The following is a 13,994-nucleotide window of genomic DNA, read 5'->3' as shown; positions in this document are numbered from 1 at the left end:
TATGGAAGAAGTCGACGCCTCACCTGCGTGGATGGATGCCAGAAGCTGAAGAACTACCACCTGGGCACAGTGAAAGCTTAGTGGTGTGGAAATCTTTAAACAGATTACGATCAGGAGTTGGATGATCCAGAGACAACCTGAAGAGGTGGGGCTTCATAACAGGAGACACCTCCTGTGATTGTGGACAAGGACAAACCACAAGCCACACACTTCAGTGCCCTTTGTGCCCTACATCCTGCACGAAGAATGATCTCCTGCAAGCCACTACAAGCGACTTGGAAGTTACAGTATGTTTCTGACTTGAGAATAGTTGCTTCAGTACGCAATTTGCCCCCTCTGACGGCAACATAGGCGTGTATTTTCACATCGAAATAACCATAAAGGTGCCGAATGGCATCCCATGATAGACTGTGCCTTTTGTTGCAATTCGGCAACGCCTCTTGTAGGCTTTGGAGAACGAGTAAGTTCCCGCTTCACCAAGTTCCATACGTGTTCAATTGGCAAGAGATCTGGCGATCCTGCTAGCCAGGTCAGTTGCTTTACACCGCGAAGAGCAAGTTGTGTCGCAGAAGCCGTATGTGGGCTTGCATTGTCCTGCTAAGAAAGCTTGTTACCTTCCTGTTGAAGAAATGGCAGCAGCGCGGGAACAACAGCTCGTGCAATTTAGTGCGTACTGGTTACATTTCGCTGCAGAGACACCAAATGTGACTGTGAGTTGTATCTGATGACCCTTGGACACCCTGAAGCTTGGGATGGGTCTTCCGCGGCGCAGGTGAATGCCCTCTGGAACAGGCAGCTTATGAGAGAACGCCATAGACATGTACGCCCTCACTCGCGTACGGACAGGATCTGCTCTTACCACTGAGGAGAACAGAGAGCCATTCCACTCTTCAGTGATAGTCTGGTCAGAGGAACACCTGATATTAGACCTGTTGCAAGCAGAATGTTCCCAACGGTGCGTGGTGACAACGCTGATGCAACGTTTTCCCGGATTTCATCACTGGATGATGATCATTCGGGCACCTCTGTTCACATAACACGCCGATCCTCATGTGCGCCTCTACTAAGTGGACGTTTCGAACCTGGGATACGAGTGTGGGAATGCTCTACAGATCACTGTTGAAAGCAGCGACACATCGATACACTGTGCCCGTCGATACGTCATTTAGCTTCCTGCAGGCGTATACTGTACCCCGTTCAAATGGAGCTGTTGGACAGGAGTATGTTTTCATCGGTGGAGCATGATTGTACCCCAGAATGAATAGTGCAGACACTGTTCAACTCTACACTCAGCACAAATACTGCCTACAGATTCAAACCTGAGGGCGAACAGACAGGCCCATATGGTCGCCAATGACCGTAACGAATGAGTTACTAACTCTGCAACCTCTTAGTATGCACATACTATACCCAGGTTCCACTGAGCATACTCCTTGAGGGTGTTGTATTTTTTCCGCCGTATATGTATTTCTGTTAGTCACACCAGCCATGACACATCGCACCATTTTATTCTCGTATACAGTAGTTAGTCAGTTTCTCAGTCTCCAAACCCTCACATGTGTACCTTAAATAGTCTCTCCCTCCCTCTCTCTCTTTCACACACACACACACACACACACACACACACTGAAACGTCCCCTTTGAACAATTATACAAGACTGTACTTAAACTGACACACAATATTTTTAGCGCAACGCAATCTGACTTTCAAAAATCTCTACAAAAGAATGGGCCCTGACTAACATTAAACTATACCTTTCACAAATCACTTACCTCACAAAAATCTTCGCTACTCAAGCTACTGCAATACAGCGAGCGCCACTACAGCCAGCTAAATAAAAGATTCAAAGTACTGAAGTCACTAACTACTGATAGGCATAGTTAGCAAATGAAAGATTTTGATAGAGAACAACCAATGTATTTACCTCAATAGTCATAATATATATAGCAGTTCATGACAAATTTCAAAACTCCGCCATCTCTCTCCCCACATCCACCACTGCTGGCGGCTCACCTCCAACTGCGCAACGCTACGCGCTGTTCACATCCAGCTGCCGCTGCTCAACACTACAATGGCAGACAACAATGCAAACTAGCCACAGACTGCACACAGCACAGCCAGTGATTTTCATACAGAGGTGGCGTTACCAATAAAAAAACCTAAACAGCCTACTTACAACACACACACTCAACTGCAAGCACATATCTTGCTCCAGAGCCTTTCTTGATAGGCTGACCTTCCTCCAACACATACATGACAATACTGAGTAACTTGCACTAACGAGCCAAAACATTACGACCACCTGCTAAATAGCCTGATTGTCCGACTTTGGAACAAATACATCACTGATTCTCCGTATCAGAGATCCGGTAGTTTGTTGGTAAGTTTGTGGAGGTACGTGGCATTAGATGTCTACGCACTGGTGTGTAATTCGCGCAAATAACGGACCGCTGATATGTGTACGAGGTGATGGCGTCCGATAGTTACCCAGGTGCTTTCCATGGGATTTACACCAGGCGAATGTGGTCGCCGAGACATCAACGTGAGTTCACTATGATACTCCTCAAACCTCTGTAGCACGGCTCTGGCTCCGATACATGGACAACTGTACGGCTGAACGATGACATGGTCATCGGGGAAGACTCAAGCATGAAGCGATGCAGGTGGTTCGTAAACTGTTATCGGGCGCCGAAACAACTGTGGTGCGCCACGGGCCGTAGATGACAGGGAAGATGTGTAAGGGCGAATAGACGTACAACTGTTTAGCAACCGACCGCCCAGATGAACCAAGGGGCTACCAACAGCGTCACCTCAACAACCGTTCAGCGAACGCTGCTATCTATGGGCCTCCGCAGCAGGCGTCTGATTCATGTCCGAGGTCCACGTGCAATAACCAGCACCAACAGGAATCCATTACACGCAAGAGGCGGCTACACGGGTAGCAGGGGCTGTGTGTCGTAGACTGGGACGTTTTTCAGGTTAGAGGGTCTCGGGGAAACGCAGAAAGCACTTCAGTGTCAAAGAGCACAAGTCTAAAATGGTCCAAATGGATCCAAGCACAATGGGTCTTAACATCTGAGGTCATCAGTCCCCTAGACTTAGAACTACTTAAACCTAACTAACCTAAGGACATCACACGCATCCATTCGGATTCGAACATGCGACCGTAGCAGCAGCGCAGTTCCGGACTGAAGCGCCTAGAACCGTTCGGCCACTGCGGAAGCCTGTACAAGTCAAATACAGCAAGAACGTACATCTAGGAACCATCGGTATAACATTGTTAATTGTCGTAGCTGTGTTGGAAAAGTAACGGAGCTCCAAGAGCTAATAGAAAGCGCTGATGCTCAAATCGTTATAGGCACCGAAGTTCATCCGAAGGTTTTGCGAACCACCCAACGGTGTTCAGAAAGGACAGGCTAAACACAATTGGCGGTGGCGTGTTTGTTGCTGTTAGAAGCAGTTCATCCTGTAGCGAAATGGAAGTAGGTAGTTCCTGTGATTTGGCATGGTTAGAGGTCACCCTTGGTAACCGAAATAAAATAATAATTGGATCCTTTTATCGATCTCTTAACTTATATGATACAATTGCTGAGAGGTTCAAAGAAAACTTGAGTTTAATTTCAAAAACGTACCCGACCTGTACTATTATATTTGGTGACATCTATTTACCCTCGATATGTTGGCGTGGCGCAAAGCAAAATTTAAATCCGCAGGTAAGCATGAAACGTCATCCGAAATTATGATAAAGCATTCTCTGAAAATTATTTCAAGCAGGTGGTTCATCAGCCCACTCGAATAGAAAACGATTGTGAAAACACACTTGCCCTCTTAGCAACAAATAATCCTGAGCTAATTACGAACATCAAAACGGGTACAGGGATTAACGAACACAGGGCTGTCGTAGCGAGACTGAATACCGTTAATTCCCAAATCCTCCAAAAATAAACGAAAAATATACCTATTCAAAATAGCAAATAAAAATTAACTTGACGGCTTTCTGAGAGAGAACGTCCACCACTTCCAAACCAACAATGTAAGTGTACACCAGATGATGCTGGAATACAAAGAAATAATGTCGACAGCAACTGAGAGATTTACGAAAAACACACTAAAACAACGGAGCTGATCCCGCATGGTGCACAAAACGGATCGGAACACTGTTGCAGATACAACGAAAAAAGCATGCCTAATTTAAACGAACGAAAAATCCCCAAAATTGGTGATCTTTTACAGAAGCTCGAAATTTCGCGCAGACTACAATCAGAGATGTTTATAATAGTTTATACAACGAAACTTTGTCTCGAAACATGGCAAAAAATCCAAAGAGATTCTCAACGTATGCAAAGAATGCTATCGGCAAGACACAATCAATGCCTTCTCTTATCTATGACACTGCTGCTGAATCAGAATTGCTAAACGCAGCCTTCCGAAATTCCTTCACCATTGAAGACGACGCAAATATTCCAGTATTCGAATCAAGAACAGCTGCCAATATGAGTAACTTAAGAAGCTGATATCCTCTGAGTAGTTAAGCAACTTGTATCACTTAATAAAATCAAGTCTTCCGGTTCAGACTGTTCAGCGATTAGGTTCCTTTCAGAATATGCTGATGAAACAGCTCCATACTTAACAATCATACACAACCGCTCACTCGACGGAAGATCCGTATCCAAAGACTGGAAATCTACATAGCTCACACCAATTTCCAAAAAGGCAATAGGAGTATTCCACTAAATCACGGGTCCATATCTTTAACGTTGACATCCAGCAGGATTTTGGAACATATATTGTGTTCGAACATTGTGAATTATCTCAAAGAGAATATTGTATTGACACACAGTCAACACTGATTTAGAAAACATCGTTCTTGAGAAACACAACTAGCTCTTTACTCACAAGAAGTTTTGAGTGCTATAGACAAGGAACTTCAAATTGATCCCGTATTTCTAGATTTCCAGAAGGCTTTTGACAGTGCACCTCACAAGCGGTTGTAATTAAATTGCGTGCTTATGGAATATCGTCTCAGTTACGCGATTGGATTCGTAATTTCCTGTCATGGAGGTCACAGTTCGTAGTAACTGACGGAAATTCATCGTGTAAAACAGAAGTGTTGTAGGCCCTCTGCTGTTTATTGTCTGTATAAATGATTTAGGTTGTTTGCAGGTGATGATTTTGTTTATCGTCTGGTAACGTCATCACAAGATCAAAACAAATTTGTGAAACTATTTATAAAATATACCTCTATGATGCGAAAATTGGTAACTAACCCTAAATAACGAAAAATGTGAGGTCATCCACATGACTACTAAGATGAAGCCACTAAACTTGAGTTACGCGATAAATCAGTCAAACGTAAAGGCCGCAAATCCAGCTAAATACCTAGGAATTACAATTACGAACAACTTAAATTTTGAAGAACATATAGAAAATGCTGTGGAAAAAGTGAACAAAAAACTGCGATTTATTGGCAGAGCACTTACAAGATGCAACAGATCTAACAAAGAGGCAGAAGATGCAACAGATCTAACAAAGACTCTGCCTACATTACGGTTGCCTGTCTTCTTTTGGAGTGCTGCTGCACTGTGTGGGATCCTTACCAGACAGGATTGCAGAATCGAGAAAGTTCAAAGAAGAGCAGCACTTTTTTATTATCGAGAAATAGAGGAAAGAGTGTCACAGATGTGATACAGGATTTGAGGTGGTCATCATTAAACGAAAGGTGTCTCTTGTTGAGGCGGGATCTTCTCACGAAATTTCAATAATCAACTTTTCCCTCAGAATGTTAACATATTTGTTGACGCCGACCTCCGCAGGGAGAAACGATCATCATCATAAAATAAAGAGAATCGGAGCTGGCGCGGAAAGATACAGGTGCTCAATTTTTTTCACGTGCTGTTCGAGAGTGGAATAATAGAGAATTATTGTGTATGTTGTTCGATGAAACCTCTGCCAGGCACTTCAGTGTGATTTACAGAGTATCCAAGTAGATGTAGATGCAGATATACTGATTGCTGTTCATCATTCTGCAACTGAACGTCAACTAAGAGGTGACAGGTGATTTTTTTCAGGTGAATCACGTTTTATGCTCCACCGGACGTGAAAAGTCTGGAAGGAAACATCCTGTAACAATTGTGCGAAGGGTCGAGACCGGAGGAAGGAACGCCATGGTCTGGGGATTGTTCCCAAGACATTCTCTGGGTGATCTCGTCATTCTTGAAGGCACAATGGATCAATACACATATGCACCTACTCTTGAGGACTATGTCCGCCCTATAAGTAGTTTGTTTTTTCTTCGGCACGTTGGCATCTATCACCAGGACAATGCAACGCGTCATACAGATCGCAGTACCAGTGCGTGGTTCGAAGAGCACCAGGATGAATTTACCGTACTCCCTCGGTTACCGAACCCAACCGGGAATCTGTGATACCATCTCGATCGAGCTGTTCGTGTCATGTGTCCTCAACCGAGATATCTAGCGCAGATGGTCACAATACTGTAGCCGGCATGTCTTCACATCCATGTCCATTCCCTCCCGGAATCTCAATGACACTCTTCCAGTGACATTAATGTCACTAGACTGTGTATATTTCAATAATAAGAAAACTTTGGTCTGTACCCCACCTCTGTATACTTTGCAGAATTATTTATAAAGAAATAAAAAAGTATGAGATTTACAGACTAAGGACAGCACTGTGATAATTACGGCTGTTACGGTAAGCAGTTATTGACAGCGAAGGAGGAGCACGTTACTGTCATTAAAATTTTGAAACGTATTTGTTACTATTATTTTCTACAGTCTCACGATGAAAATATTTACCAGTTTGTCGTTTACTCACGTTCCTATGAATTACCGTAGTGACTGGTCTATGACGGTGCACAGTGTAGTGGACTTGATAAGATAGCATTGTGAGCCCCTTATAGCCACCTGAATCGGCAAAACAGGGGTAATTTTTTTTTTTCATCTCAAGGAGCCACTTGCAATCTACGTCCTCAATTATTTGCTGGCTTTATTCCAATCTCTGTGTTCCTCTACAGTTTTTGTCCTCTACAGCTCCCTCTAGTAGAATAGAAGTTATTCCTCGATGCCTTAATAATTGTCCTACCATCTTGTCCCTTCTCCTTGTCAGCGTTTTCCGTATATTTCTTTCCTCGCCGATACTCCGGAGAACTTATTAGTCCACCTAATTTTTAACATTCTTCAGTAACACCACATATCAAATCCCTCGCTTCTCTTCCGGTTTTCCCACAGTCCATATTTTTACTACCATACAATGCTATGCTCCAATTTCTTCCTCAAATTAAAGTCTAAGTTTGCCACTAATACACTTCTCTTGGCTGGGAATTCCCTTTTTGCCGGAGATGTGCTGCTGTTTATGTCGTCTTTGCTTCGTCCGTGATAGGTCACTTTTCTGCCTAGGTAGCAGAATTCCTTAACTTAATCTACTTCGTGATCACCAGTCCTGATGTTAAGTTTCTCGCTGTTCTTATTTCTGCTACTTCTCATTACTTTCGTCTTTCTTCACTTTACTCTGACTCCATATATTGTAATCATTAGACTATTCATTCCATGCAGCACATCAGCACATCTTGTAATTCTTCTTCACTTTTACTGAGGTTAGCAGTATCATCAGCAAACCTTATCAATGACATCCTTTTACCTTGAATTTTAATTCCACACGTGAACCTTTTAATTCCGTCATTGCTTTTTCCATGACTAGACTGAACAGAAGGGGCGAAAGACTACATCCTTGTCTTACAAGCTTTTAAATCCGAGCATTTCGTTCTTGTCTTCCACTCTTACTGTTGCCTCTTTGTTATTGTAGATACCGTATATTACATGTTTTTCCCTATAGCTTATATTTTTCTCAGAATTTCGAACACGTTGCACCACGTGACAGTTCAAAAATGGTTCAAATGGCTCTGAGCACTATGGGACTCAACTGCTGAGATCATTAGTCCCCTAGAACTTAGAACTAGTTAAACCTAACTAACCTAAGGACATCACAAACATCCATGCCCGAGGCAGGATTCGAACCTGCGACCGTAGCGGTCTTGCGGTTCCAGACTGCAGCGCCTTTAACCGCACGGCCACTTCGGCCGGCCGTGACAGTCTAGGATGCCTTTTCCAGGTCGACAAAGCCTATGAACGTCTCTTTATCTTTCTTTAGTCTTGCTTCCATTATTAACTGCAACGTCAGAATTGGCTTTTCCTGAAGCAATGCTGATCGTCGTCTAACACATTCTCAGTTTTCTTTTCCATTCTTCTGTATATTATTCTGGTCAACTACTTGGATGTATGAGCTGTTAAACTGATTGTGATAATCCTCGCACTTGTCGGTTTTTCGATCTTTGGAAGTGTGTGAAAGGTGTTTTTTTCCGAAAGTCATATGGTATATCGACAGACTCACATTCTACACACCAACGTGAATAGTCGTTTTGTTGCCACTTCCCACAATGATTTTAGAAACTCTGTTGGAGTGATTTCTATCCCTTCTGCCTTATTTGATATTAACTCTTCTAAAGCTCTTAAATTCTGATTCTACTACTGGATTCCCAATCTCTTCCCTATCGACTCCTGTTTCTTCTTCTATCAAACTATCAGGTAAGTCCTCCCCATCATGGAGGCCCTCAATGTACTCTTTCCACGTACCCCATCTCTCCTCTGCATTTGACAGTGCAATTCCCATTGCACTATTAGTGATCGCCGAAAATTTTTTCCACTTTTTATGTGCTATGTCAGTCCTCCTGACCATAATTTCTTTTGCAATTTCTTCACAGTTTTCATGCAGTCATTTCACCTTAGCTTCAATGCACTTCCTGTTTGTTTCATTCCTAAGTGACTTGTATTTCTGTATTTACGAATTTTCTTAACATTTTTGCCCTTCCTTCTTTCATAGACCAACTGTAATATTTCTTCTTTTACCCATGGTTTCTTCACAGTTGTGTAAGTAAAACTATTTGAGTGTAATGTGACGGTGAGGAGAACTACAGTACCGTCACAGCAGCTACACTGACTTGATGAATCTACACAACTTTTTTCTATTGCACCATAGTGCACAATAAGTCTCTACTGATTTTGTTTACAGGTGAACATTATAGAGCAATTGTTCTTTCCTCCCTTTCAAAAAATGGTTCAAATGGCTCTGAGCACTATGGGAATTAACTTTTGAGGTCATCAGTCCCCTAGAACTTAGAACTACTTAAACCTAACTAACCTAAGGACATCACACACATCCATGCCCGAGGCAGGATTCGAACCTGCGACCGTAGCGGTCGCACGGTTCCAGACTGTAGCGCCTAGAACCGCTCGGCCACAACAGGCCGGCCTTTCCTCCCTTTCAATGGATAGCTAAACGTGTGAAATTTATAAGAAAATTGCAATGAAAGTAATTTTTTTCAATTTTGCAGCTACCTCAGTAATAAATAATTGTCCTGTTGCAGATGATAAGCTGTCTAACCAGTTAAAACAGATCTTACTAACTACACTACTGGCCATTAAAATTGCTACACCACGAAGATAACGTGCTAGAAACGCGAAATTTAACCGACAGAAAGAAGATGCTGTGATATGCAAATGACTAGCTTTTCAGAGCATTCACACAACGTTGGCGCCGGTGGCGACAACGATAACGTGCTGACATGAGGAAAGTTTCAAACCGATTTCTCATACACAAACGGCAGTTGGCCGGCGTTGCCTGGTGAAACGCTGTTGTGATGCCTCGTGTAAGGAGGAGAAATGCGTTCTAGCACGTTTCCTACTTTGATAAAGGTCGGATTGTAGCCTATCGCGATTGCGGTTTATCGTATCGCGTCATTGCTGCTCGCGTTCGTCGAGATCTAATGACTGTTAGCAGAATATGGAATCGGTGAGTTCAGGACGGTAATACGGAACGCCGTGCTGGATCCCAACGCCCTCGTATCACTAGCAGTCGAGATGAGAGGCATCTTATCCGCATGGCTGCAACGGATATTGCAGCCACGTCTCGACGCCTGAGTCAACAGATGGGGACGTTTGCAAGACAACAACCAACTGTACGAACAGTTTGACGACGTTTGCAGCAGCATGGACTATCAGCTCGGAGAACATGGCTGCGGTTAACCTTGACGCTGCATCGCAGACAGGAGCGCCTGCGATTGTGTACTCAACGACGAACCTGGGTGCCCGAATGGCAAAAAGTCATTTTTTTCGGATGAATCCAGGTTCTGATTACAGCATCATGATGGTCGCATTCGTGTTTGGCGACATCGCGGTGAAGGCACATTGGAAGCGTTTATTCGTCATCGCCATACTGGCGATCACCCAGCGTGATGGTATGGGGTGCCATTGGTTACACGTCTCGGTCACCTCTTGTTCGCATTGACGGCACTTTGAATAGTGGACGTTACATTTAAGATGTGTTACGATCCGTGGCTCTACCCCTCATTCGATCCTTGCGAAACCCTACATTTCAGCAGGATAATGCACGACCGCATGTTGCAGGTCCTGTACGGGCCTTTCTGGATACAGAAAATGTTCGACTGCTACCCTGGCCAGCATATTCACCAGATCTGTCACCGATTGAAAACGGCTGGTCAATGGTGGCCGAGCAACTGGCTCGTGACAATACGCCAGTCACTACTCTTGATAAACTGTGGTATCGTGTTGAAGCTGCTTGGGCAGCTGTACCTGTACACGCCATCCAAGCTCTGTTTGACTCAATGCCCAAGCGTATCAAGGCCGTTGTTACGGCACGAGGTGGTTGTTCTGGGTACTGATTTCTCAGGGTCTATGCATCCAAATTGCGTGAAAATGTAATCACATGTCAGTTCTAGTATAATATATCTGTGCAATGAATACCTGTTTATCATCTGCATTTCTTCTTGGTGTAGCAATTTTAATGGCCAGTAGTGTAACTTGTAATGAAGGGAAGATATTGCAACTTTTCACTCGCAAATGTTGTCATGAGACACCTTACTTATTCCGATTCGAATAAAAAAGTACCCACTGGTGATAAAGCTGTGCAGAGAAGTACGTGGACAAGAAAAGTAACGTAGATGAATTTATGTTTTTCAGACTTAGGCAGAACCTGGACATATAATTTATGCCTGTTACTAGAGTTTCAGAAACCGAAGGTTGGTCTTATCTGAATTCTTTTTATGTCTGATGTCATACTTACAAGATACGGAAGCCAAACACTTAACAGGTAGCTGTAGTTCTTGCCTCCTCGTTTGAGAGAACAGCGCTTTTTATGCTGTCTCGCAGTAATAAGTATGGCGCTGCAGAGTACCAAGCGTAGAAGACTCAACGTAAGCATTCTCTCCAAAGCACTTAAACACTTATAAGCATGAAAAATTCCACATAAAAATCCTTGTGATTTAAGAAACGCAGTTTACTGACAACCATTTTATTCAGAAAACTTCAGAATCTATAAAGGAAAACCTGCAGTACAGCTGAGCAAGGGGCACAATTTAGCACAGCTTTCGCTGTGCACAGATTCATCATATATTCAATAAGAAACTTTATCTCCACATCAGAAAATATCCAACTCGGCACGAGAAATGTAAAAAGTTATGCGCTTTAAATATCTACTAGCGATCACGCACGCAACAGGAGTGAAAACAATAATCAGTCAAGAAGGAATCTTACAAAAAGCATGTTAGTTCATGAGGAGTCACTGATAAAAAAATCTATCTTTGCCAATGCAAAATCAGGGCACTAGTAGTTCTGCTGGAAGCACTGTACGCTGCAGAAACTACAATGATTTGTAATCAAACAAGTGTAAGAGTGATTGAGAAGCAGAAAAGAAAAATTCTCAAGGAAATATTCGGATTAGATTTTCGTGAAGGTATTTGGATAAAGAGGCCATTGAGAGAGATTTACAGACAGACTGAAACAATAATGGTCATCTTTAGAAAAGGGAAGGGCGGAATTTTATGGTCATAAGCACATAATGAGCAAGAACAGACTCACCAAGCGAATCTTCGAGATAGCAAAGACTAAGGGAAATAAAACATAGTAGATCATTGAGAAGAAGATATTAAAGTGGGAATCAAGCAAGATAACATTAGCAACCGAGAACAGTTCAGAAAAATCGCAAACATTCACACACTTACGTAAAACGGCAGGAAAAAAAAAGAGGAAACAAATGCTCAGAAGAAAAACACAACACAGCGAGCGTACGTACAGAATGTGGAAGAACGAAGGTACAATAGAGAACCACGACTACTGAAGTGAACACTCTTAAAAGGAAAAATGTTTATATCAACGTAATCTGCCCAATTAAGCGTACTTCCCAGTCCTGCAATAAATAAATAAGAAGTATATTATGTAGAGAAACTTACTATAATATTTGCAGGCTGAAGAACACATCAGTATATGCACAATATCGCTTTAACATCTGTGTATGGTCTGCTTTATACAGTAGCTACATCGCACGTTTGCTGATAGTTTCCAACAAACCTGTCTTAATTTCAGTCTTTCCCGTTATTGACACCACGTGTTCAATCTATTTCATACCACTTCGCAGTAAAATAGTAGTTACTGAACTATATTGAAGAGTTTAGTATTTGACACAAACCTTGTAATTAAGTATTTTGTATTTGTATTATAGTGCAATTACCCACATTTGTAGAGTTACCTTTCAGTACCCAAATGGAAATTCAGTCTACGTAAATCATTATGCTGTTATTCTTTGACATTGTCAATGGGGAAAGATACGCAACCTGTTGATTTAAAACGTGTGGGGATAAAAATCCAACGGACAATTTTTTTTCTTTACTGATTACCTGTTTGGCTCATCAGCGAGCCATCTTCAGATCAATTTAAAATCTTGTTCAGTGTGTGACTCTCATTACACATCGTCGCATTTTATAAAACTAAGTCTCCCCAGTCAAATAAAAAAATCACATAGGCGTAACAGGCAAATATTAAAACATGACAAAAAAAATTAAAAAATGCTAATGTATGTGGTGAGTAATTTGAAGTCCTCTACCTGAGGGACACACACTGAACAACATTATAGATTGATATGAAGATGGCTCGGTAATGAGCCGAAACCGAAAACCAGTGAAAAAATTTGCGATCTTGACGTGAGACTTTTATCCACACTTGTTTCAAACTGTTATTCTTTTCACTATAATCAATTAGCAATGACGGTTTGCCGTAGACAGCAGTGAGTGCTGCTGACGTACTGACGAAACGGTTGTGTACACAGGTCACTCAGTAAGTTACGAGACTTAATTTTTATACTAGAACATTGTGTAGGCGAAATTTTAATATGTTGAGATTAATTTTTTTTAGTTTTTGTGTAACGTCCCCTTAGAAAAATTATACATGACTGTGCTTAAACTGACACACAATATTTTTAGCGCAACGCCATTATTGTCACAATATTTTACACGATAACACAGAACAGCACAATTTGAAGAGCAAAAATAAGAGAACACATTAACATAGCACTGAAAATAATATCTAGTTAATTGCAAGTGCAGCTGCAAAATACTTGGTGCCAATGTACATGCATGCCACAACCGTTTTATTGTACAACAATGAAAGACTGCAACTACAAAGGAGATTCTCTCTACAACTACGTGTTAGCAATAAACAGTAGCTACACTAATTACACAAACTACAAGAAAAAAATCAAAAGATTCCAGTGAGGTATCCTGGCAGGGTCGCCATATGTAACGTCCCCTTAGAAAAATTATACACGACTGTGCTTAAACTGACACACAATATTTTTAGCGCAACGTAATCTGACTTTCAAAAATCCCTACAAAAGAATGGCCCTGACTAACATTAACCTATACCTTTCACAAATCACTTACCTCACAAAAATCTTCGTTACTCGAACTACTGCAATAATGCGAGCACCACTACTGCCAGCTAAATAAAAGATTCAAATTATGGAAGGCACTAACTACTGATAGGCATAGTTAACAAATGAAAGATTTTAAGAGAGAACAAACAATGTATTTACCTTAATAGTCATAATATATATAGCAGTTCATGAC

The sequence above is a fragment of the Schistocerca nitens genome, chromosome 5 (genome assembly GCF_023898315.1).
Source record: "Schistocerca nitens isolate TAMUIC-IGC-003100 chromosome 5, iqSchNite1.1, whole genome shotgun sequence".
Classification (NCBI taxonomy): Eukaryota; Metazoa; Arthropoda; class Insecta; order Orthoptera; family Acrididae; genus Schistocerca; species Schistocerca nitens.
Note: the sequence above shows the minus strand (reverse complement) of the source record.